This window comes from Parasteatoda tepidariorum, chromosome 2, assembly GCF_982258835.1.
Source record: "Parasteatoda tepidariorum strain Cologne lab strain chromosome 2, Ptep-v5.0, whole genome shotgun sequence".
Taxonomy (NCBI): Eukaryota; Metazoa; Arthropoda; class Arachnida; order Araneae; family Theridiidae; genus Parasteatoda; species Parasteatoda tepidariorum.
Window position 1 is genome coordinate 85,918,466 of NC_141756.1, and position 24,188 is coordinate 85,942,653.

General features: G+C 29.8%; 1 protein-coding gene across 4 annotated transcripts in view; it reads right to left on the reverse strand.

Annotated features, from left to right (window-relative positions):
• Positions 1-14,713, reverse strand: part of LOC107446375 (carboxypeptidase D) — a 77,164-nt gene extending 62,451 nt beyond the window's left edge. For 3 of the 4 annotated variants that reach the window (XR_001584376.5, XM_016061002.5, XM_071177780.2), the window contains exon 1: positions 14,523-14,713. The gene's annotated coding sequence lies outside the window, so the exon portion shown is untranslated. Of the gene's footprint in view, positions 1-941; positions 1,064-14,522 lie in introns of those variants that run through there. The other variant, XM_043054974.3, reaches the window with a different exon arrangement.
• Between the last annotated feature and the right edge of the window lie 9,475 nt (positions 14,714-24,188).

A 24,188-nucleotide genomic window follows, 5' to 3' on the forward strand; every position in this document is an offset into this window, starting at 1 on the left:
GGTGCCTAAAATCATTAAAAAAAAAGTACCTTTTTGCATTTAGATAAGTTTTCTGAAATATGCAATTAAATATTATGGTCAAATATATGTTATTATATTGTTATTATTATATTGTTATTATATATGATATTATATTTGTTATTATATTTGACCATATATTTGATAATATATGCTATTATCAAATATATGGTCAAATATATGTTATGGTCAAATATATGTCAAATATATGTATATAACATATTCAAATATATGTTATTTTACAAATCGAAGAATCAATACTTTTTACTAGATAAAGTGACTATTTTAAAATTTTAGTCTTAACATTAGGCAACATATTTGAGAAAAAAATCTCCTATTCTCTTAACATTACATACCTCAAAACAACAATAATAATCAACCATGACAAATGCCCGATAATTTCTTCCTGCTTTTAACAAAACAAAAAACAATGATTAATTGTAAATATGTTACGCATGATTCTCGGAGATTAATTTAGAAGATTGTGCACTTGTGAGGAAGTAACCAAGTAAGAGAAAATTTCGTCAATTGAGTCAACATTAAAAAAAGTTAAGAGAAAAAAAATATATATAATTTAAAATATTTCATCATAAATATTTTTACTGTTTTCATTTTTAAAATTTGACGGAAAACATTAATTATCCTTACAAACTTTTCAATGTTAAAGCGACTATCAATTATAATCTTCAATTTCGCAAACCGACCGAGAGATAAAAGCAATAAATAAAATTTAGCATAGCAATTCGATTCTGTCAATTCAGATAAAAGTAATAACTTCAAAATAATTGTCAAAAATTTTTCAATTATTTTGAGCTTATTACTTTTACCTAAAATAAGAATTAATAAATGAAAGTAATAGAAAGGATGATATTCTAAAAATTCTAATTCTAAAATGCAATGCATAATTCCGAAATCAAACTTACCGCAGACCGGCTAGTAAAGTCAGCTACTGAGGGTCGAGGTAAGCGAACTCAAATTTCTTCGAAATCCTTCCTTTATATATTCTCCTTGAAAGACACTCGAAAGTGCATTTTTCTCGGAAGCAATATTTACATTTCGAACAATTATTCAATCTTACAAAAAGAAAAATTTGCGTAAAGTCATCGGCCTTTCACAAAATGTCAGTCTTAAAAATTCATATGCACGAACCAAAGTACAAGGCAAAAGGCGAGGTTAATATAATTTCTAACTGGATACAATTTAAAATTCCCATTGTGCTTTTAAATATATAGAGTTCTCTTGTCACCGCCAACTATTTCCGCATTTATACAAAAAGAAGATACCGGAACAATTTTGGAAATTGAAACAAAGATGAAAATGGCTAGACCTTCTCCAAATTACTTTTACGTGTGACAATAAGCTGACAAAAAGTCAATAGAAGCTGTTGAAATTTCTTTTGTCGCCTAATAGAATGGCACACTATTATTCGTTTTCCATTCTTTTCCATTTTTGTAGTTATTCTATGAGGTGGGAGTTATTTTCTTATTGGGGATGTAACGATTAATTAATTCAAATGGAAATCTTACAATGGTGCAATTTGAATTGAGGGACTGAAATTATTTGATTTATTAATATTTGCTTTTAGGAGAAATTTTCTCATAATGTTAATTAATTTCCTAAACGTTATGCTTTTTTTTTTCCTTTAAAATGTTTAGGTATAGGAAAAATCTGATTTTGTACATTCTATTAAAAAAATGATGTGTTAAAATTAATGCAACTTAATGCTCTTTATGCAACTTATAATTTACTGCAGAATAATTATTTGTTACTAATAAAGTATTTTCATATTTTATTAAACAACTAGCTCCAAATTGAACCTCAAAAAATGATTTCAAAATGTCGCCCCGTATTGTTTTATACGCAAAAGGGTAATCGCAAAGGAACTTTTTATTCTGGAAGCAACTCAAAATGCGTGTTTAAGAAAATGGATACAGATCAAGAGCCGTGTTTATGAAAATAGACATAGCTCAAAATAGTTTTTATAAAAATGGACATAGCTCAAAAGCGGTGTTTATGAAAACGGAAATAGCTCAAATGCGTATTTATGAAAACGGACATAGCTCAAAAGTAGTGTTTATGAAAATGGGCAAAACTCAAAAGCCGTGTTTATGAAAATGGACATAGCTTAAGAGCCGTGTTTATGAAAATGGAAATAGCTCAAAATGCGCATTTATGAAAACGGACATAGCTCAAAAGTAGTGTTTATGAAAATGGGCACAACTCAAAAGCCGTGTTTATGAAAATGGACATAGCTCAAGAGCCGTGCTTATGAAAATGGAAATAGCTCAAAATGCGTGTTTATGAAAACGGACATAGCTCAAAAGCACTGTTTTAAAAAATGGACACAGCTCAAAATGCGCGTTTAAGGAAATGTGTACAAGCTCAAAATACGGGTTAAAGAAAACGGGCATAGCTCAAAAGTAGTGTTTATGAAAATGGGCACAACTCAAAAGCCGTGTTTATGAAAATGGACATAGCTCAAGAGCCGTGCTTATGAAAATGGAAATAGCTCAAAATGCGTGTTTATGAAAACGGACATAGCTCAAAAGCACTGTTTTAAAAAATGGACACAGCTCGAAATGCGCGTTTAAGGAAATGTGTACAAGCTCAAAATACGGGTTAAAGAAAACGGGCATAGCTCAAAACAGTATTTAGGAAAATGGACACAATAAAAATGCGCCCTTTCACAGTTCAACCAAAATTTAGCGACTAAACTAGGAGATACCTTCTCAGTTTTTTTTCTCTTTTTTAAACACTAAGCATAGTCATTACGGATCGAATCCCGAAACTCGGGGATGGTATGACCGGTTATATTATAGATGTAACGTTTCAGACATCTCTTCGTTATTCAGATCACCAAACAATTAAGTGGTTTTAAAAATCTAAATACGAACAACTTCAATTTACTACCATTATTATAAGTTTATGTGCACCATGATAACCTTGTTAAGGGAACTGTTGACTTATATCTTTTCAAAAAAAAGAAAAGACCAATTTTTTTTTAAATAAATACTAAGTGATTTAGGCAAATGGACTATATTACGTAACGAATTTATTTGGATTCGGTAGTTTATTCTTCAAAAAAATCTTTTTTCCTAAGAGAAGTTTGAAAAAAGAAATTTAAGTCTACGAGAGTATAAGTTGTGTTCATTTTCTTAAACGTGCATGTTTAGCTGTGTCCATTTTCATAAATACGCATTTCGTATTGCGTACTTTCTTAACAGATCATTTCGAGCTGTGTATTCTCTTAAACACGTAGTTTGAGTTATGTCCATTTTCTTAAATACGTATTTCCTGCTGTGTCCATTTTTTTAAACACGCATTTCCAACTGTTGCCATTTTCATGAACACGCATCTCCAGCTGTGACCAGAATAAAAATTTCCCCAACGTTATGTTCCTTTTCTCTTTTTTAGCTGGCAAACTGACCATAGAGATAGAAGAACTGACAATCGTTGGGTGTCCAACATCTTGAACTGGTGACAAAAAACGAAAGTAGAAAGTGACCACAAACAATATGATTCGACGGATATTGAAATCGAGTTATCGTGAACTGACTATATTTTTACATTGTGCACCAAAATAAAAAAATATTGTTTTTCTTTTAAAAAAAAAAAAATAGATATCTGAATGACTTGAGGTGAACCGGGTTCGAATCTCTGCGATGGCTGGTCGATACGAATTCTGTATCCAGCTTGCAACGGCCACAGTGCTGACGCAAAATATCCTCAGTGGTGGACGGATCATGGGCGAGAGTCCCCTTGCAGTCAGACCAACCGTGGGAGGCTCCATGTAACGTAAATTCGGGTTAGTTCCATCAAAAAGTCCACCACGAAGATAAATTTCTCCCCATACTTGATCCAGGAGTTCCCTTGTCTTCGGGATTGGGTTTCAAAATTACAAGGCTATGGAGTTGAACATTAGTTATCTTTAAACCCAAAAAATTGGGTCGGCTGTTCAACAACGGTAATACCACTAATAATAATTATATAATATCTGAATGACTTAAAAAGTTCCATGTAAATATATATATATATATATATATATATATATATATATATATATATATATATATATATATATATATATATAAAATATAATATACCGAAAGTCTGTCAGCCTTTGGTATCCATCTTTCCGCATTTCTATTACGAGTAATTCTCGCATTCCAACGAAACCGCACATGAAAATCATTCTATGTAGGAGAACGAATGGTTCATAACAACGAAATCGTTCCGCACGGCTGAAGCGAGAAGGTTGCGGAGAAAATTACCTGGTTAGAGAAATAACAAGAGGCTAATTTGAGGAGCAAATAACGGGCACTTTTGCTTTTGGCGAGGAAGTGTGTGCTTCGGCAAAGAAAGAAAAAAAAAAGAAAAAAAGAGATAACAGAACGATGTCGCGCGTGAACCCTTGTTTTAAGAACCGTAATAGTTGAGTATCTGTAACTATGTGAATTGAAAATTTGTGAAGTATGACAAATGGATAAAAAGAATAGATATCGAGAAGATTGTTTTTTTTTTCACGAGGTTAATTTTTTCAAGTCACTTGCAAATAAATTGAATTAAATTGTGTAGTTGTTTTTATCGACTTAATGTATTTAAAAATACAGGCATGGTCAGCGTTTTAGAATAGAAGGTGACTTTTATTTATGAACTGTATAATGCAATATGAATGTTAGTTTTTGATTTTAATGTCGAGAATGTGTTGTGTACTTGCAACTCGATAAGAAGTGACGTGATTATACCTATCCAAGTGATTTAGATCAAATTGATTGGATACCTGTAAGTGACATCACGCACGTAGTCGAAACTGATTGGTTTCTGAATCGACAAATGCCATGATTTACCTATGATTACGTCACTTGCAGGTATCTAATTGTCGTTTCTAAAATCTTATTATATACAGAAATTAGGAGACATCAATCTATCTAAGAGACATGTATCTATCTGAAAATAGAGAAATTAAAATAGCATATTTCTTATAGTTTTTTGCCTTCCTAATAATCATTGGATTAATTTTTTTTTTTTGTATTACATCCGACATAAAGTGATGTATCGTCTGCAGATTATAAACTACCTTTATGTATACAAGAGTACATTCTAAAATACAAGTTGAACAGCGAACACCACCTATTTTTTCAAGGATGGGATGATTTATAGCTGAAACTTACACTTTTTCATAGCATTTTATTCAAAACTGAAATATCTTAATCGGGGTAAATTTTGTTTTTAGCCCAAATTTTGTTTCATTTCCACAGGTTGGTTAAAATTTAAAGTTTTGGGAAAAGTGAATTCAGACATATCTTGACCAATGCATGAATTTTCAAACTCTGAAAAATATATTTTCAAAATGCAAACAAATTTTCGGAGAGCTTTTTCTCAGCGCAATCCTAAGTAATCCTTTCAAAATCTTTTTGCATTTTGACAATTCGAAAACATTTGAAACATCATAGTTTGAAACTTCATGGCTCACTTCAGGTATGCCTGAACTCACGTTTTCAAAACTTAATGTTTTTAATTATTTTTGGAGATGAAGGAGAATTTGCCGGTGAAGTTTTCTCCCGTGGTATAGCTTCTTCTTAACGTCAGTCACACGTAGATGTCATATGGTGCCCTCGGGGATAGGGATTTGAACACATGTGGAGAGAAATTAGATCGACGCAGCGGCCTTCATCTATAAATTCTAAGTCAAACATTGTTAAGTGCTTTATTTCTATTTATCCTTCATCTAGAAAACTGTTTTCCTTCCGTTTTATATTAAAATTAGGCTCATGACAGACTGATATAAGTTATAAATTTTTCCTAGCTATTTTCTTATATTCTGCAAAAATACTATGCCATTCAATTATTTGAATGGCCTAATATTTGTTATGAATCATTTGTTAAATTATTTTTAAAAATACTACATCACGTCAATCTTAGTTATTCTATAAATTATATCTATAAATTATAATCTGCGCGATCTATAAATTATAAGTTCGTTCAATGCTTAGGAAAAACATTCAACTTAAATGAAAATGTAATCAACATCCGTTTTCTAAAAGTAATTTAAAGGACTTTTCCTTGATAATAGCTCTTTTAATAAATTACAGTGTTGTCGTCGAAGATCAATTAACGATCCTGATTCATTGATGATTTTCAAGGATTAGCACTTGCCGCTAAGTACAGCAATTCAATGTATCCTGATTGGCAGCGAATGTCATTAATGGGCAATGATTTTGTCTCAATAAAAACACACAATATTTTTCTATTTAAGAGCTCTTTAAAGCTACTGTTTTCTAACATTAAATTGCGTCTAGACTTCGTTAAATTAAACTTCTAACATTAAATTATGTCTAAGGACTAGATTATCAAAGTTCTGCCACCTTCTATTTCTTAGATATTAAATGTTTCCACTGGCTCATTGATTGGAAATTTTAAAAAAAAAGTTTAAACCGTTAGACCACTAGACGAAATTTCTATTTAAGTTGAATACCTGCAAGAGACATCATCGTAGGTAAATCGTGGCCTTCGTGGATTCAGAAGCCAATCAGGTACTACACTCGCACGTGACGTTGCTTACAGTATCCAATAAAATCTGATTTAAATCACACGATTAGGTATAATCACTTCACTTCTCGAGTTGAAAGTATTCAATCATGCAAACGAACCTGAAAACTTGTAACTTAAAATCGTTTGATATATATTTACGATTATTCTTCTAATAATTTATGATAGTATTGACTCTTTTAAAAGTGTGAACAATATTCTATCAGCAGTTTGTACAATTTATTATATTTGAAAGAAATAGATTTGATTGAAAATTTGAATATATATTGTCCAAACTCCAAGATTAAGAAATTAAAAAAGTTATGTAATATTTTAAAAAAAAGCTTTCACATAAGAAATATAATTCGTTTCCAAGTTTAATGCATATTAAGTAGTTGTTATTCAATAGTATTTATTTTGATTAATATTTTCGAAGAAGCAAATGAATAGTTCTCAAACTCAATTTAAACACATTTCTAGTAAATTGATTTGGAAGATGTAAGTTATTTCTCAAAACTGCTTTCAAAGGAATTTCATTAAAGCACAAACACTGCATTACGCATTTAAAAATTACGATTTTTTGTAAAGAAAAAGAAGTATTCAGAAAACTATTTAACACAATGAATACGACTCAATAAAATGTCTGACTCAAGTCGTATTTGCATATGGAAAATACGCCCAGCATTCTTAACTGGTCTTCACGACCTTCATTAACCAAGAAATAAATTCTGAGGCTGGGTTGTTGAAATTCTACGATCAGTCAACGACACCGATTCATTCATGGTCTTTACGACTAACGACAATAAAAGTGTGCCGCAATAAATTAAGGGCCAATATATGTCAGTTACAACAGCGCGATTAATCAGAAATAAACTACAGATTATAAAGATTGCATACCTTGGCACATCAACAGATATATTCTAATAAAAGCTGGGAGTAATAAACGCTAAATCCCGGGTCTGTTTTTAGGTTACTGGAAGGATTTTATTATGAAAAATATGTGTGTTTCTTTGAACGATTTTTATTTATAAAGCAAAACATGATGAGTCGAATTGGGAAATAGCTTTAAAAAAAGAAAATATAATAAAATGAATAAATAAAAATATTTAGTGTAGAAAATTATTATAATAAATATTAAAAAAATAAGTACATATTTTTACAAAAAATAAGTACAATACATATTTTTTTTTTTTTTTTTTTTTGAATTGGGAGAGTAAAAACATAAGAATGCAATCATTATTTAGAATAAGAATAAAGTAACTTAACAGCGATGATAATAGATAGAATAAAAAGGATTTTTCCCTTACTTCTTCGAAATAATAAAAAAGTTTTTTTTTTACTTATTATGAGTTAAAACAAATAGAAGCTTTAGTTTAAAAAAAAAGTGACAAAACTAAACATGATCACAGTTTAAAACTTTTATAACTTACACAATTTCAACATGTTGAAGTTTTAAATTATATCAAACGGACTTTCAAATAGGAATCAGACAGAACTAAAAAGGTTGTAGAAGATTTAATAAGACTATACTAGAATCTATTTAAAATAAACTGTTTAAAAGATGGCGCTGCACTCCCTTGTTATTTCAAATGTAATCTTTCGTTGTTGTTGTAGTTCATTTACGCCACACTAGAGCTGCACAATGGACTATTGGCGACGATCTGGGAGACATCCCTGAGGATGATCCGAAGACATGCCATCACAATTGTGATCCTCTGCAAAGGGGATGGCACCCCTGCTTCGGTAGCCCAACGACCTGCAGGCGAAGTCGAGCACTTTAGGGTAAAACAGTTTAACGAAGACCAATACCGCACACCCTCGGGTCCTACACAGACTGATCCAAGTGGTCATTCACCCGCACACTGACCGCAGCCAGTGATGCTTGACTTCGGTGTTCTGCTGGGAACCGTGTCTTAACGATCAGTCCACTGCGGGACAGTAACCTTTCGATCTAAGATCTAGGCAAACAGGGTATATTATTACTAAAAACTCTAGCGTCATAATCAAGTAGTGACCTGCAAAATTCAACAGGGACAAGTGGCTTCATGCCATAGGGGCATCAACTTTCTGCCATACTTTCTGAAGTGTGAAGGTAGCAGGTTCGAATCCCGCTGTGACACCCAATGCATCTTTGCATTGTCTTTTTTCAGTTTTCACAATCGGTTCACCAACTTGACGTACGTCTATAGCCATTCTTTGTTACATCATATTTCATGACCCAATATTTTACCCTTTGACATAGATGAGACGCCAATGCATCTCTTATATCCATTTTCTTTTTTCTGATGCTCTAAGTCAAGCAGAAATATTTTGGTATTTTTCAATTACAAAAAATAGTCTAACGTTTTCTAAAAAAAATCGGTTAGATTATCAGAATTATATTTGTACTAATATATAAAATCCAAAAAAAGTAGTTAGAATTAAATAAATGTTTAATTCATATTAAAAAAATTATTAATGATAGATTATGTAAATTAAAGAAATTTCAGAGATCAATAATTGTTTCTCTTAAATTTAAACAACTGCAAATTTGAAAAATTATTGTTTGGAAGTGAGCCGTGATTGGAATATTTTACCTTTTCACGTAGAAAAGGTATCTCATGTTCAGAACCATAGACTATTAAAATACTAAATCATAATGAGTATTTATTTTGACCTAAATTAATACAAAATAATGAAAAACAGTATAAAAAATATGTTTAATAAAAATTCAATTTCTGACCTTGCATCAGAAAAGTTCTGGGTTCGAACCCGGGCAAGGTATGGGTGTTCTTTTATTCTCTGTATTATCCGTCCTTATTGTGGGGGCAATGTTGGCCCACCTAATATGGTGCCCCTGAAAAAGTGGCCTACAAATCTGCCCTCCAGGTGGGCGTTGGAAAAAAAATTAAACTTCAAAAATACAATTTTAATTTCCCACAATCATGCAATCAAATACCAAATCAGATTTGTTTATAATTTTTGTGGAATGTAAAATATAAATCTATAGTCTTTAGATAATTATCTTTTCTTATCAGTAGCGTTAAAAATAATCTAACTCCCTCATTCAAACTCTTAATAAATAATAAAAATTATCCCAGTTATCTATATATTTTACTCATCAATTCTTCATATTACAATGCTCTATATTTCTCATATTTTAATTCAATATAAATAATGAAAAAGATTCGATGTCAATCAAAAATGCGATAATATATTTTAACTAAAGAGTCCATTAAAAAGTGAAGCCAAACTTCTACTATAATCGCCTACTTTAATTTATAAAACTTGTATAATTTATAAACACATTAACAGTTCTAAATTGTTATCGCAGCTTATGTGATAAGATTCGAGATGAGAGATGAAAATTTTTCGCTCAGGCATAGATAAGATAGAAAAAGGAGATTGCTCTTAAAAGATTTGAAATTATAAACACGAAACCATTTATAATGCGAGGATGCATCAACCAATTCCGTTAGTTGAAAGATTTATTCGAGAGAAAGAGATTTTTTTTTTTTTTTTAAAGTTCGGAGAAGAAAACTGAGGAACTGAGAAAATTTGTTTAAACTTTATTCGGGGGTAAGAAGAGATGATAAAGAACTGCAAAATAAAACTTCAAAATGTTTATACAGCAATGTTTCAGAGCAATATGGTTTTCAGATACGTAAGATAGTCGTGCGAAATTTTACAGCATATAATATTAAAATTTACCATTGATAGCTTTGGAGATTTTATTCGCTCTTCCGAATTTTGCTATAATATTTTGCAATCCTATTGTATAAATATTCGAGTGCATTATTTGTGCGCTGCGTTGTTTATTGCTACGTTTTGAATACTTTGGGACTGATGGATTTGGTACTTTCCAAAAACAACGAATGTACAACTATATCTAACTGTATAATTCAGACTTTAGAATAACTTAATTTAAAAAAATATTATTAAAATCTTAATTTATTTTTCTTAAAATTATTTGCTTTAAAAAAAAAGTATCATAGAGTTCTTGAAATCAACAGATCTCACACCTAAAGAAAATTTTAAGGATTTCACACATTTTAAATGGTAAAATTTAGATGCGTTAAAAAAATGAAAAGTTCCTAATATTATGCAAATTTCAACGAAGATTAGAAATTTCTGTGTTTTTCCGTACGAATGAAATTAAGTAATTTCTATAATTCGATTAAATGGTAGTAATAAAAAATATATTCGCATTCGAAATCAAACTTTGAATTATTTTCCCACCGTTTGATTTATTGAATTCCGAAAAGCAACTAACATACAATCCGTATTTATTACTGATTCAGATTCTTCATTCCACCTATTTGAGGACATAAAAACTTTAAAGCAGATAAAACATAGAATTTAAATTTTTTGTTACACTGATTGAGCAAAATGTATTAAATATCAGTTATTTATAAATAATGACAATTCTTAATTATTAAAGGTATATTTAAAAAAAAAAATTCATTATATTAATAAAATTCACCTCTGAAAAATTCACTTTTAACGGAGAAATAAGAAAAAAAATTTCTGCCATGAGTAGAATAATGGCAATGAAAAAAATTTTTAAAAAAATCTATTTTATGTAATCTAATCGACAACTGCAAACTGCAATTAGTAACAAATCGTAACTTCAAAATTGCGAATTCCGAAAATAATACATTCAAAACGTATGTCCAAGCATTCAGCTCAAAGATATTTAAACTTTATTTATTCAAATTAAGTGTGTCAACATTCTAGCACGTAAGACTTGATTTCAAGGGAAATATTTTAAATAGAATAAAAAATAATTCTGCCCCCGGCTTGCATTGACCACAGTGCTGACGTAAAATATCCTCAATGGTAGACGGATCATGGGTTAGAGTCCCCTTGACTTTAAGTTTGCAGTGGGAGGTTTTCATAGTTTTCCTCCCCGTGTAACGCAAATGCGAGTTAGTTCCAATCCAAAAGACCTTCATGAAGGCAATTTTCTCCGAATACTCGATCTAGGAGTTCCCTTGTCTTCTGGGTTGGATCAAAATTACAAGGTTACTGATGTGAACATTAGTAGAATCGTAAACTTAAAATTGGGTCGATCTTCGAAGATGATAAATAACTAAAAGCAAATTAAAAGAGAATTAAATAGTAAAACCTATAGGATAAGGATAATTATGCCCACTCCAGAGATGCCAACTTGCTCCGGACAACAAATAAATATTTTAAAGTGGTAGTTTATCAATTGTGATTCTTGGTTTAATAAGTTCAATTTAGTTAGATTTTTATCCACCACTATTTCTAAATAATTCGTAGGCTTACATAATTCACCACTTTATAGTAGTTAAGTCGTGCTATGCATTTTAAAAAACAAGCAAAAATAGTCAAATATTAGCAAAATTTAGTTCGTAGACATTTAGCGTTTTTTTTTTTTTTTTTTTTTTTTGGCCTGTCCGGAGCAGTTGGCATCTCTGCCACTCTTTAAAAGCGTCGCCACGAGGTGACTGCAATGAAGTTGCATTTCATATGGTACTTTGAATTTTGATAAATAGTAGTGGAAAAACTACCTAAAATGAAAGTTAACAAACTTATGACTTAAATTTCGTTACCACTAGAAAATATGGATATATATATTTTTTTAATGACGAGCAAGTTGGCATCTTTGCAATGCTTACTGACTACTCTCCAGATAAACTTTGTATTATTGGAATTAGGGTTAGTAGCTTTTTATTTTTTATGGAAAATGCTACTGAAAATATGATTTTTAAAAACAAGTCCCCACTTTATGTTTAATCTAATTGTTTACTTTTGTTATCAATAAATGAAACCATGAGAGCATATTTCGTAAGTGGATATCTTAGTTAAAGGTGCTCGAGAAATTATCACCAAAAAAAATATTAAATATTTAAAAGAAAAAATGTTTTTAGGAAAAAAAACTATTTCGATTATCTAGCGTAATATCGAAAGATGTTGCCAGAAAACTCACTTTTAATGATAATAAGCAATTTATTTGTCTGATTTAATCCATCACTACTAAACTATGGATTACTGTCATTGTGCCTTGTATGCAATAGTTTTGATTCATACACTAATGACTGGCACCATTAAATGTAATTCATCATTCGGAATTGCAATCATTACAAGAAAGCATTTAATTATTATGATCATAAATTACATAATTGAATAAGTGTATAAAATGTCAAACAAAAAGCTCTTTTAATAGATCTGTCAATTACCAATTCTTTCTAAAAACTAATTCATAATCGCTAATATCTGATACGTTAGGGAAATTGTATCTTAAAAATTAGTTAGCTCAAAATTCCTTAAAAATCATCGAATTTGCGATAAAAGGTATGTAATTGTATGATGCAAGTAAGAATAATTAAGTGAATCTGGCGACATAATTGAACCCTGATCATGATGATTGATTCTTGATCTGATCAGAATGCAAACTTCGCCTTAATTTGCTACCGCCCATGAAGTATGGTGGGTTGAGGCGTCGCCAACCACGACTTCCTCCAGAGTTACAAACCCATGCTAAACGTTGGGTGTCTGAGCAGACAGTACATTATCGTGTCTTAGTGGTTCGGAATCCACTCTAATGTCCGCGGAGGTTTTAGAACTGGAAAAATTCACTCTAGGTTGGGTGGTTGAGGAGCATGGTGCGAAAACCGGGTGAATTGAGATAGTCATGAGCACATGCACCAATATTATCTTCGGATCCACATCAGGGATAAATCTCAGACCGTCGATAATAACCCGTAGTGTACTGCAACGTTAACAACCAAAACCAATAATTGCTTCTTCCTTTTTCCTTCGTAGTAAATTGTGTTTGCGCTGAAATTCGTGTAAATTTCTGTCTGGCATGCAATAAAAAAAACTTGCTTCGAGCACATTTTCTCCAAATTTCCTCATTTGCTTTCAAATTAGGCAACAAAAAAAAAACTGGTTGTATCTTAACTCTTGCAAGCCAGTGTATTTTAGTACATTAATTTATATGCGTTTCTTAATTTTTCTATTTATAATTAGTAAATAGTTGATTAAATGCTGCAATATTTATTATGCTAATCAATTTGCTGATCTTCCATAAAATATCTACAACATTATTTATGAGTGATTTGATTCTATTTTAAAATAAAGTGACTTAAATATCGGTAATATAGTTTGAAATAATTAAACTTAAATAATATATAACTTGCATGAAGTAAACTATTTTTTACATCCTGAAAATATAACAAAGATTATTTTACAGGATAAGACAAAATATCCAGTTTATTTACAAATATTAAACAAGCATATTATCAGGGCCTTATTTAAAAATCGAGTTAGATCAATTAAAATGCAATACAAACATTGCTTGACGGGTTGAAATATTGAATAAAACAAGTCCTAGAGTAAACAACGAAAAAATATTTAAATACCAAATATTTACTTTAAATAATTCCATTAAGAACAGATCGCTTACATCCTGGTAAAAAGGAAAATATTAAAAGTATCGTTAAAAGTATCCAATTTATAAAAATTATGAAGTTTCAAAATCACAACTTCATTTGAACTTGATCGATCAAAATACAATAAAAAGATAGGTTGACTTTATTGAATAAATTAATACCTTAAAAATACAATGACAAAATGACCTGAACATCAAATATTTTTTAAAGTTATATAATTTAGATCGTGCTTAACGAAACACTCGTTTACATATTAGAGAGTCATGAGATAGATTAAAGGATTCAGTTTATTTATAAAATAAATATTTAAACTGTGCCTTAATAATAACATAGTTTAAATTGAATCAATTAAAATAGTTGATGAAACTTAACAGTTTGATAGCAATTTATTTAACTAAAAAAACGCACTAGTTCATTCTGTTTGAAGTTTTTAAACAGACGGCAGCATACGAGATTTGTTTATTTTTAAAGAACATTCACCTGATCACGTTTAAAATATTCAATGCAAAATTTAACATCAGACACCAAATTTATATTTAAATCATTCTAAATAAAGACATTATTAATCAAACTTACCCTTCTGACGTTAGAGGAAGATGTTAAAGAAACCAAATAAAGAATAAAAAGTTAATGAAAAAGGAAGGAGAATAAATAAAATTTTGAGTTTTTCAAAGCTCAGATTTTCCGGTCGTAACCATCACCGATAGAACCTCAAGTCAATCTGAGCATTTGAGAAGCGGGAAAGAAAGAAAAACCTGTTTCAGAATGAAGGAGGGGCGGGGCTTAATCGGCTACCTCACCATGACGCATGCGGGTGTGACGTCAGTGATCACAGCATCAGGGATGAAGAAGAGATGATGGAGGCGGTAGAAGGAAAAGGTCCGCAGCATAGATTGTTCTAATTACACCTGAGATAGTAATTTGTGAGTTACTATCGTGGAATGTGGATTTTTTGGTCAGGGTGACAAGGTCAAGGACTGAAATATTTAGAGGAAAAAATACGGGTTGCACCGGAAGTAATGAAATTATTATTAATCTTTGTAAATGAAAAATTGAACAAGAAATTTCAAGTCCGTTTAAGTTCGATGAATTGGAGTTATAAACAGTTGATGTCAGGCGACCACAAACATCTACTGGATATCGTACATTATCATATAACGATTAGCTTCTGTTTATAGTTTCAATAGCTAATTTTAAATCGGTAAAAAAAGGAAAAATATAAGAGGAAAACGGTGTTGAGAACCCAAAGTCGTGACCCCTCCACGTAGGTGTAGTGATAAATAAAATTGGAAATAAGATATTAAAAAAAAATTATTACTTTGGAGATTTCAAGAATACGACTCAATTTGGAGTCGTATTGATAGATTTTAGTTATGCGTAAGCAAATATCTATTATCAACTCATTTGCCCAAAGAAAATTTTACTAAAAAAGCATTTTTAATTATTTAAATTAACAATTTAAAATTTTTTCCTGAGTATACAAAGTCGCAACCCTAGTGATAATTAAAGTTAGACATAAGATATTACAAAATAAAATGATTACTTCGGAGATTTTTCACAACCCCGTAATTCAAGAATGCGACTCAATTTGGGGTCGCATTGATAAATTTTATTTATGCGTTAGCAAAAATCTACACTCAGCTCATTTGTCCAAAGTAAATTTTGTTCAGAAAACATTTTTAATTATATAATTTTATAACGATTCCAAATTCTTTGAGCATACCACGTCACGACCCCACCTACGTACCGTGATAAATAAAATTAAAGATAAAATGTTGCAAAAAAATTAGTTATTTCGGAGATTTTTCACGAGTTCAAATGCGACTAAAATTAGGGACATAATGATGGATTTTAGTTTAGCGTACTCATATATTTATGTTCAACTCATTAACTCAAAGAAAATTTTATTAAAAAAAAAATTTTTTTTTTTTTAATTATTTGATTGAAAAAAAATTTATTTGAGTAACGAAATTGAAATCCCACGTATATGTAGTGATAAATGAAGTAAGAAATAGGAAGTTTCAAAGAATTGTTCACTACAGAGGTCTTTCATTAGTCCTATGCGACCTAATTTGGGGTCGCATTGTTAAATTTTAGCTATGCATATGTTACCGTTAAAGTATATAATGCAGTTATTTCATAGAATACCTAGTTATTCCATGAAATAACTGATCGTGTCCGTTAAAGTGTGTACTATGTTATTAATTTGACACTTTAACTAGTTATTCTATGAAATAACTAGGTATTCTATAAATTAACTAATGAGAGACAGTTAAAGTGTAAAATAAACAATTGATCTAAAATGAAATAACTAGGTATTCTATAAATAAACTAATGATAGACAATTAAAATGAAAAAGAAGCAATTTATCTAATTTATGCAGCGTATAAATGGTATTTATGGAAACGTACCAGAAAATCATTTGTTACAACAAGGATTACTAAAATGACACTTGGAATTACAAAGAACATTATTTCTAAAACAAAAACATTTTTTGTTGAATAGTTCATAAATGCAGTAGGGGTGGAAGGTAAATTTATTTATCGTGCGAGATATATGATTATGATATAGATTATTTTACACTTTAACGGGCTGCAGATCGTTATTCTATGAAATAACTAGTTAAACCGTGAAATACAAGAGAGTTTTACACTTTAACGGACATGATCAGTTATTTCATGGAATAACTAGGTATTCTATAAAATAACGGATTTCATACTTTAACGGTAACACATACACAAATCAAAATATCTATGCTTGAGATATTTTTTTAAAGTAATTTTCATTGTTTTAATTTATTAACGATTGAAAATACTTTAAAATATATGATACAAAAATTTCTACATCCTCTTACATTATATATTTTTAAAAGTCGATCAAAATCTAAGATTTAAGCAATGTTTAATGGAAACTTACAGAGGGAAAGAAATTTTAAAAACTAAGACTTTTTCCGAATTTATACCTCTGAAACTATTAAACTAATTCACTAAACTAATTTGAATAGCTTGATTCGAATCACTGATCGAATCACTTGATTCGAAAAGTGATTCAAATCATATGATTCGAATAGTGATCCAAATCGCTTTATTTGAATCAGTGATCTAAATCACATGATTCGAATCACTTATTTGAATTACTATTCGAATCATGTGATTTGGATCAATATTCGAATCAAGTGTCTAAAGTCACTGATTATGCGATTCAGATTACTGATTCAAAGCATTTGATTCAGATTATTGATTCGAATCTTGCAGTTTGGATCAATACTCAAATCAAGTGGTTCATATCATTTATTCAAATAAAGTGATTCACATCGATGATTCGAATCAAGTGATTCAATTCACTGGTTCAAATAATGCGATTCGGATCAATGATTCGAATCATGCTATTTGAATCACTGATTCTTAAAAAGTGACTCGGATCACTGATTTGAATCATGCAATTTGGGTCATTATTCGAATCATGTAATTCGTATAAGTGTTTAAAATCAAGTAATTCAGATCAATGATTCGAATCAAGTGATTCAAGTCTCTGTTTCGAATTATGTGTTTTGGATCGATGATTCAAAACAAGTAATTCAGATCAATGATTCGAATAATGCTATTTGGATCAATGATTCGAATTGAGTGATTCAAATCACTGACACAAATCAAATGATTCAAATAACTGATTCTCATGAAGTAATTCACATCGCTGATTCGGATCATGTGCTTCGGATCACTATTCGAATCAAGTGATTCAGATCATATTTTGAATCCAGTAATTTGGATCACTGATTCGAATAACATGACTTAAACGACTTAAATGCGAATCATGTGATCAGATGCTTGAAAAAAATTCGAAATTGCCAAAAATTAGAAAAAAGTTTACTTACCGATTGCTATTTTTCTTTCAACTAATGTTAATGGAAAAAAAATATTACATTGTTCTTCCTTATTAATGAATTATTTAAAGTAAATAAATATACTTATTATAGCTTTCGTATAATTATATTTTATACGTTGCTAATTGGTATAAAGATTTTTAACTACGGTACATTTTAAGAAACTACAAAAGAAATGTTTTATTTCTTTAATATCTATTTTTTATGTGAATTCATCGAAGAATTTTTCAGGTTTTACAAGAAATTTTGAACTGTATATGACATAACATCACTGTAAAGCAAAACTAACTGAGATTTCAGAAACAATTGATTCGAATCAGTGATTCCATTCAACTGATTCGAAACAGTTGATTCGAATTAGTGAGTGATTCAAATCACCAAAGTGAACTGATTCGATTGATTCAAATAACTTAGATGATCCGTTTTGCGCAACTCTACCCGGTACTCGGTGAAAAATGGATCTTTTATCCGGCCGGTTCCGGAAAATTTTTTATTTACAATCTGACCGGGGTACGGGTACCTTGTGAAATTTGAATGGATTATCCGGCCGCGTATGATAACAATTAAAAAATTTAATTTATCCTGCCGGGTATGAAATTTATTGCGCACTTGTATAAATAAAAGTTTTTATTTTTAGATTTTTTCAATTTTTTTTAAAAAAAATAGCTTTAAAAAGAAGTTTGGGATGACTGCTCAGATGCAGAAAGTAAAATTTTTCTATAAAATTGAAATATGTACTAATAGTGGACTTAATTATTAGTTAATTTATCATTTGATTTAAGTTAATTTTCAATAAAATTTATAAATATATCTTCTGTTAAATGTAGGATATTTTTTAAATGTTTTAATGAATTGATGGTATAATGAATGAAATATGTTTTAACTATCAAAGTTTTATTTTAAATCATCCGATATCAATACACGTAATTCACGTGCAATGAGATCTACCTTAAATACAATTTTTTTAAACTTTTCGATGCACAGTGAAAAATTTCATCTTTTATTACCAATGTATAACACAAAGGTCAAATAGCAATTTTACTGTCTTTAGTGTTACGATCTCCTTATCCTAGTAATTTTGAACTCCCAAAAGAGGAAATAATTTCTACATTTAGCAGCAAATTTGCTTTCATGAAAAGTTTTTTCTCTGAAACTATCTCTTATTTGTTGTGCTTCACGGAGAAAATAAACACGAAAACCTTTTATGTTTAGACCGACGGTAAGATAACTTTAACCAGACTGGTGGGAAATTAATTTTATTGAGCTAACAGGTAAGAAACACGCTCCAGTAAAAATTTAATTTAAAGTTACCGATGTTCAATTTTATTCATGCATGATTCAGTTTAATATAAACATAAATAATCTTATACTTAAAATATAATAAAATGATTCCCAAATAAGTTTTTTATTTGTTTATTTATTTAATTTTTTTTCTTAGTTTTTTTGTTATTTAAAAAAGAAAAAATTCTTTCGTTTTTAGAATAAAAACTATCATTTAAAGCGTTATCCAGCAGTTTTCTCTCAAACAATTGTTTAGTTTTAAACATGCGCTTTTATTTAGTAAGAAATAAATCTTTAATGATGTTTAAATTAGTAATAGTATTAGAATAATTAATGTGCCGTTTGTAAGAAAATATTTGTGTTGTGTTTTTCTCTGTCTATTATACTTCTATAAAATGCTATGCCAACAAACCTAAATAATGAAAACATATTATTATATATGTATATGCGCTCATTTACTGAAAGCAAGTTTAGTAGGAGAGTGATTTACATAGATCATATTTTTCAACAGTTACCCTTAAATTTTATTCATTACTATTTTATTTATTTCAAATAAACATCAATGTAATTCCGCATTTCTAATTTTTCATTTATTTAACTATCCTATTAATTTAGTTAAAATAGTTTTGAGCAATGATTTCTGCATTTGCATGGCTTTCTCTTAAGTAGACACCTCTCTTTCTGACCAGAAGATGTCCTCTTTATCAAGGTTTCCTTTAGTTAAATTTCTGCTCAAAAATGAAACATGCCGTATCTTAACTAGTTATTTAAGCTTAACTACTATGAAACTGATACATGGATTTAGAAAAATCCATGTATCTATTCCAAAAATCCATGTATCTATTCCAAAAATCCATGTATCCATTTTTCCAAATAATAATAAAAACAATAAATAAATAATAATAAAAGACACATTTAAAAAGTATTAACATTTCCGTGTTTTGTTATTAAATATATAAATATATTGAAATATATTGAAATATATATTAAACACTTAAACAATTGAAACTACAGTTTCAGTAAAAATTCGCTCTTTGAATCAAAAGTTATTTTGGTTGGAACATATCCTTACATTTGTTAGTAACGTATATATTAGGTTGCAATATATTTTTATATTAGTTTGCATGCATTTTTAACTAAACTGTGGAGTTGACCATTGATATAGTTAACTCCGACTACAACTTTGACTCTGGACCTTCTTGAGAGATCGATTCCAACTTTGACTCTTGACCTTCTTGTGATATCGATTCCAACTTTGACACAGGACTTTCTTGAAAGATCTACTCCAACTTTGACTTCGGACCTTCTTGAGAGAGCGACTCCAACTTTGACTCTTGACCTTCTTGTGACATCAATTCCAACTTTGCACAGGACTTCCTTAAAAGATCGACTCCAACTTTGACTTTGGACCTTCCTGAGAGATCGATTCCAACTTTGACTCTCGACCTTCTTGTGATATCGATTCCAACTTTGACACAGGACTTCCTTGAAAGATCGACTCCAACTTTGACTTTGGACCTTCCTGAGAGATCGATTCCAACTTTGACTCTCGACCTTCTTGTGATATCGATTCCAACTTTGACACACGACTTTCTTGAAAGATCGACTCCAACTTTGACTTTGGACCTTCCTGAGAGATCGATTACAACTTTGACTCTTGACCTTCTTGTGATATCGATTCCAACTTTGACACAGGACTTTCTTGAAAGATCGACTACAACTTTGACTCTCAGCCTTCTTAAGAGATGGACAAAAACTATAACTTAACTTTGACTCTGGACCTTCTTGAAAGATCGACTCCAACTCCGATTTATACTTAAATTAAATTTATCCCAAATATGAGAAAAGTTATTAATTTTAAAATTCAGCAATTGTTAATTTCAAATTATATGCTTACATTTTTATGTACTGTGAAAATATATACACCTTCACTTAAAATTAAAATTTACAGTATAACATAACAGTTGAAGAAATAAATTTTAAAAAATATGTTTGTACAAAATATTGAATTAGTGCTTGAAAAGAACTGCTTACACTCAAATTTTCAAATACATAAACATCTTATGACAAGAAAAATTTATGTAGGGAATATTCACGAACTAGGAAACTATTACCAATGATGCATTAAATTAATTCGAATATTTTAATTAACTTAGTAACTTATAGCTAAATAAATTTGGATTTGAAATTCATAAATTAAAAATTAACTCATTTATCTCGATTTTCAGTAGTTTCAATGATATTTTGGGTTCTTTTTTAATTGTTCCGTTAAACAAAAACTCAAAAACGTTTAAATGTGTTCAATTAAGTTCGTGAAAAGTAATAAGTTCTATAAATGTATTTCTTTAAATCATATGTTCAATGTTCAATAATGATATTTCTTTAAAGTCAAGTTTTTAAACATAACTATAAATATTTATCTAAATAAGATCTTTTAACTAACTTTAGTCGGAGTCAAGCAAATTTTTTTGATTTCAACTTCGACGTCACAGCACTAATTTCTAGCGTGTACTCGATTCAGCAACAAATTACCTTCATAATAATTAAACGGGGAAAAGATTTGTTTTCATCCATGCGTGAAATATCAAAGCAGAGCTTATAAGCAAAAAACATGGTTTTTTCCCCAATGAATAGAATTTAATTAACTTTTGTGTTGCGCGTCAAAGTTGAAAAAATAATTCTGAATCTACATGTATACTTCAGGTACTTCGATGTTTTCGAGTTGACCTGCAATTACCTAAAAATAAATTCACAAATATTCCGCAAAATTTTCTCATCATTTTATATTCAACGACATATGCGTTTTTCCGAGTTTGTTTTTAGCACCTTTTCTTCTCCCTCTTGTTATTATTTACGAGATCTGTTCAACCGTGCAAGGTCAGGAAGCTACTTTTTTTTTTTATCGGAAGTGAGTCATTCTAAAACAAAGACAGTTATTTTATTTATTTTATTTATAGATATATCTCAGAACTGAATATCTTCTCGTCGGTCAACGTGAACAAATTTGTATGGCACAAAGCTCTTAAGTCGAGAGAGTGGAAAATTGAAGTTTTGTTTTTTGACAGTTTAAAATTTCCAAAGAGGAAATCGCTATAAGAAGCGAATAAATAGTAATTTTTGTAAAGGAAACAGACACAAAGAGAAAAAAAAAACGCTATGAATGCTTTGAAACCTTTTTTGATAAAAGGCATTTTTTGCATTAAAAAATTAATAAATGAATAAAAAATATTGAAAAAATTTAAAATTACATAAATAAATAAAAAATAATAAATAAATAAATAATAATAAATAAATAAATAATATTAAATAAATAAATAATAATAAATAAATAAATAATAAATAAATACTGAAATAAAAAGTAATAAAAATATTAAAGTAGTTAAAACTTTGTTTTAACATGCTATTTTTAATAACGATGATGAAATTTATTTTATTATTTTACTAGCTAAATACCCGTTTTTCGTACGGGGGGGGGAGGAAAGTAAATGATCAATTAATTAGCATTAATCAACACTACGAAATCATGCAAAAAACTTAAAGACATATACCGACATGATTGATTAAGCTAAAGAATTCTATTTTTTATTATTATTATTATTTATTGTCCTTCTGAGTGGTTTTATGTTATTAGATTAAGCAAATCATGTTTTAAAAACTTCAAAAGATTCGAATTAAAGATTTATATTTAATATCTACAGCTCAAGGTCAATAGTACCATATCTATAGTCATAAATTACCATAAACAAGAATTTTCTTCTCACATATCCCTTTCGATGGGCCATACAAACCTATAGATCGCTCGCTTTCCAACGAGGTGACCCGGGTTTGATCCCAGTAGTGACTGAGATTCGAATTCCGCACCCAGCTCGCACCGACCACAGTGAAGTAAAATATCGTTACTGATAGACGGATCATGGGTTAGAGTCCCCTTGCCGTTAGGCTAACCGTGGGAGATTTTCGTGGTTTTCCTTACCATGTTACGCAGATGCTGGTTTGTTCCCTCGAAAAGTCTTCCACGAAGGCAAATTTCTCCCAATACTTGATCCAGGGTTCAAAATTACAAGGCTACGGAGTTGGGCGTTAGTAGTCGTAAACCCCCGAAAAAATTGGGTGGGCTGTTCAACGGCGAGTATAAAAAAATTATAAAATAAAAAATAAATAAAATAAAAAAAGATTTATGTCGATAGATCCTTTTCATTTAATAGTCACTTTTTGAAAACTTTCATTTGTTTGGATAAAATTATAAAAACAATGAATGAAAAATTTTGAATAGAAACATTGTACATCTAAATGAAAACTTTCAAGAGTCTGCGTTAATTGTACTTTTAAACTATTTAAAAAAAAAAAAACTATGATGGAAAACAGTGCTTGGTTACTTATTTAATTTAAGTCGCCACTCTTTTTTATTGACTCGCCACGTGGTCGGTGGAGAGTAATTATTTTCAAATTTTCTAAAAAAAGCGTTTGAAAAAACTTCAGATTCATTGATTGCATTTTAAAACATAATTGGCATTTAAATTTTTTATAAAAGCGAAAAAAAGGTAAATGCTTGCTATTATTATTACTTAGTAAATTTTGAAATCATATTTATTTATTTATTTATTTTGCTATTTTGATTTTCCTTGAATGACTTCTTAAAATTTTGAATTATGTAATATTTGACGTCACACAATAAAAATATTCTCAAGTCAGCTTTTTAATCTTAAGACGTGTTTTCTAATTTTGTATTGTCACCTCGTCCACAGCAGGTAAGTTGCTTTGAAATACTGCTGCTATTGTTAATAGTTAGTTAAATATAACAAGATTTTATACAATTGTTCCATTTTATGAATTAACAGTCAGGAGTGTCATCACAAATTCTTATATTCCAATTCTTTTTTATTCCTGTACAAATACCTCTTAATATTCGTAGCCAAAGGGACGTACGGTAGATCTCCTCCCAGTAGAATTACAAAATCTGGAAAATTTTAGCAAATTTTCATAAAGAGATGTCCACATATGATTTCACCCTTGTAAAAGATGGAGAGAGTTCAGGAAATTGTGTAAGTTAGTGACAAAAGGGGGAAAGGGAGTCACAA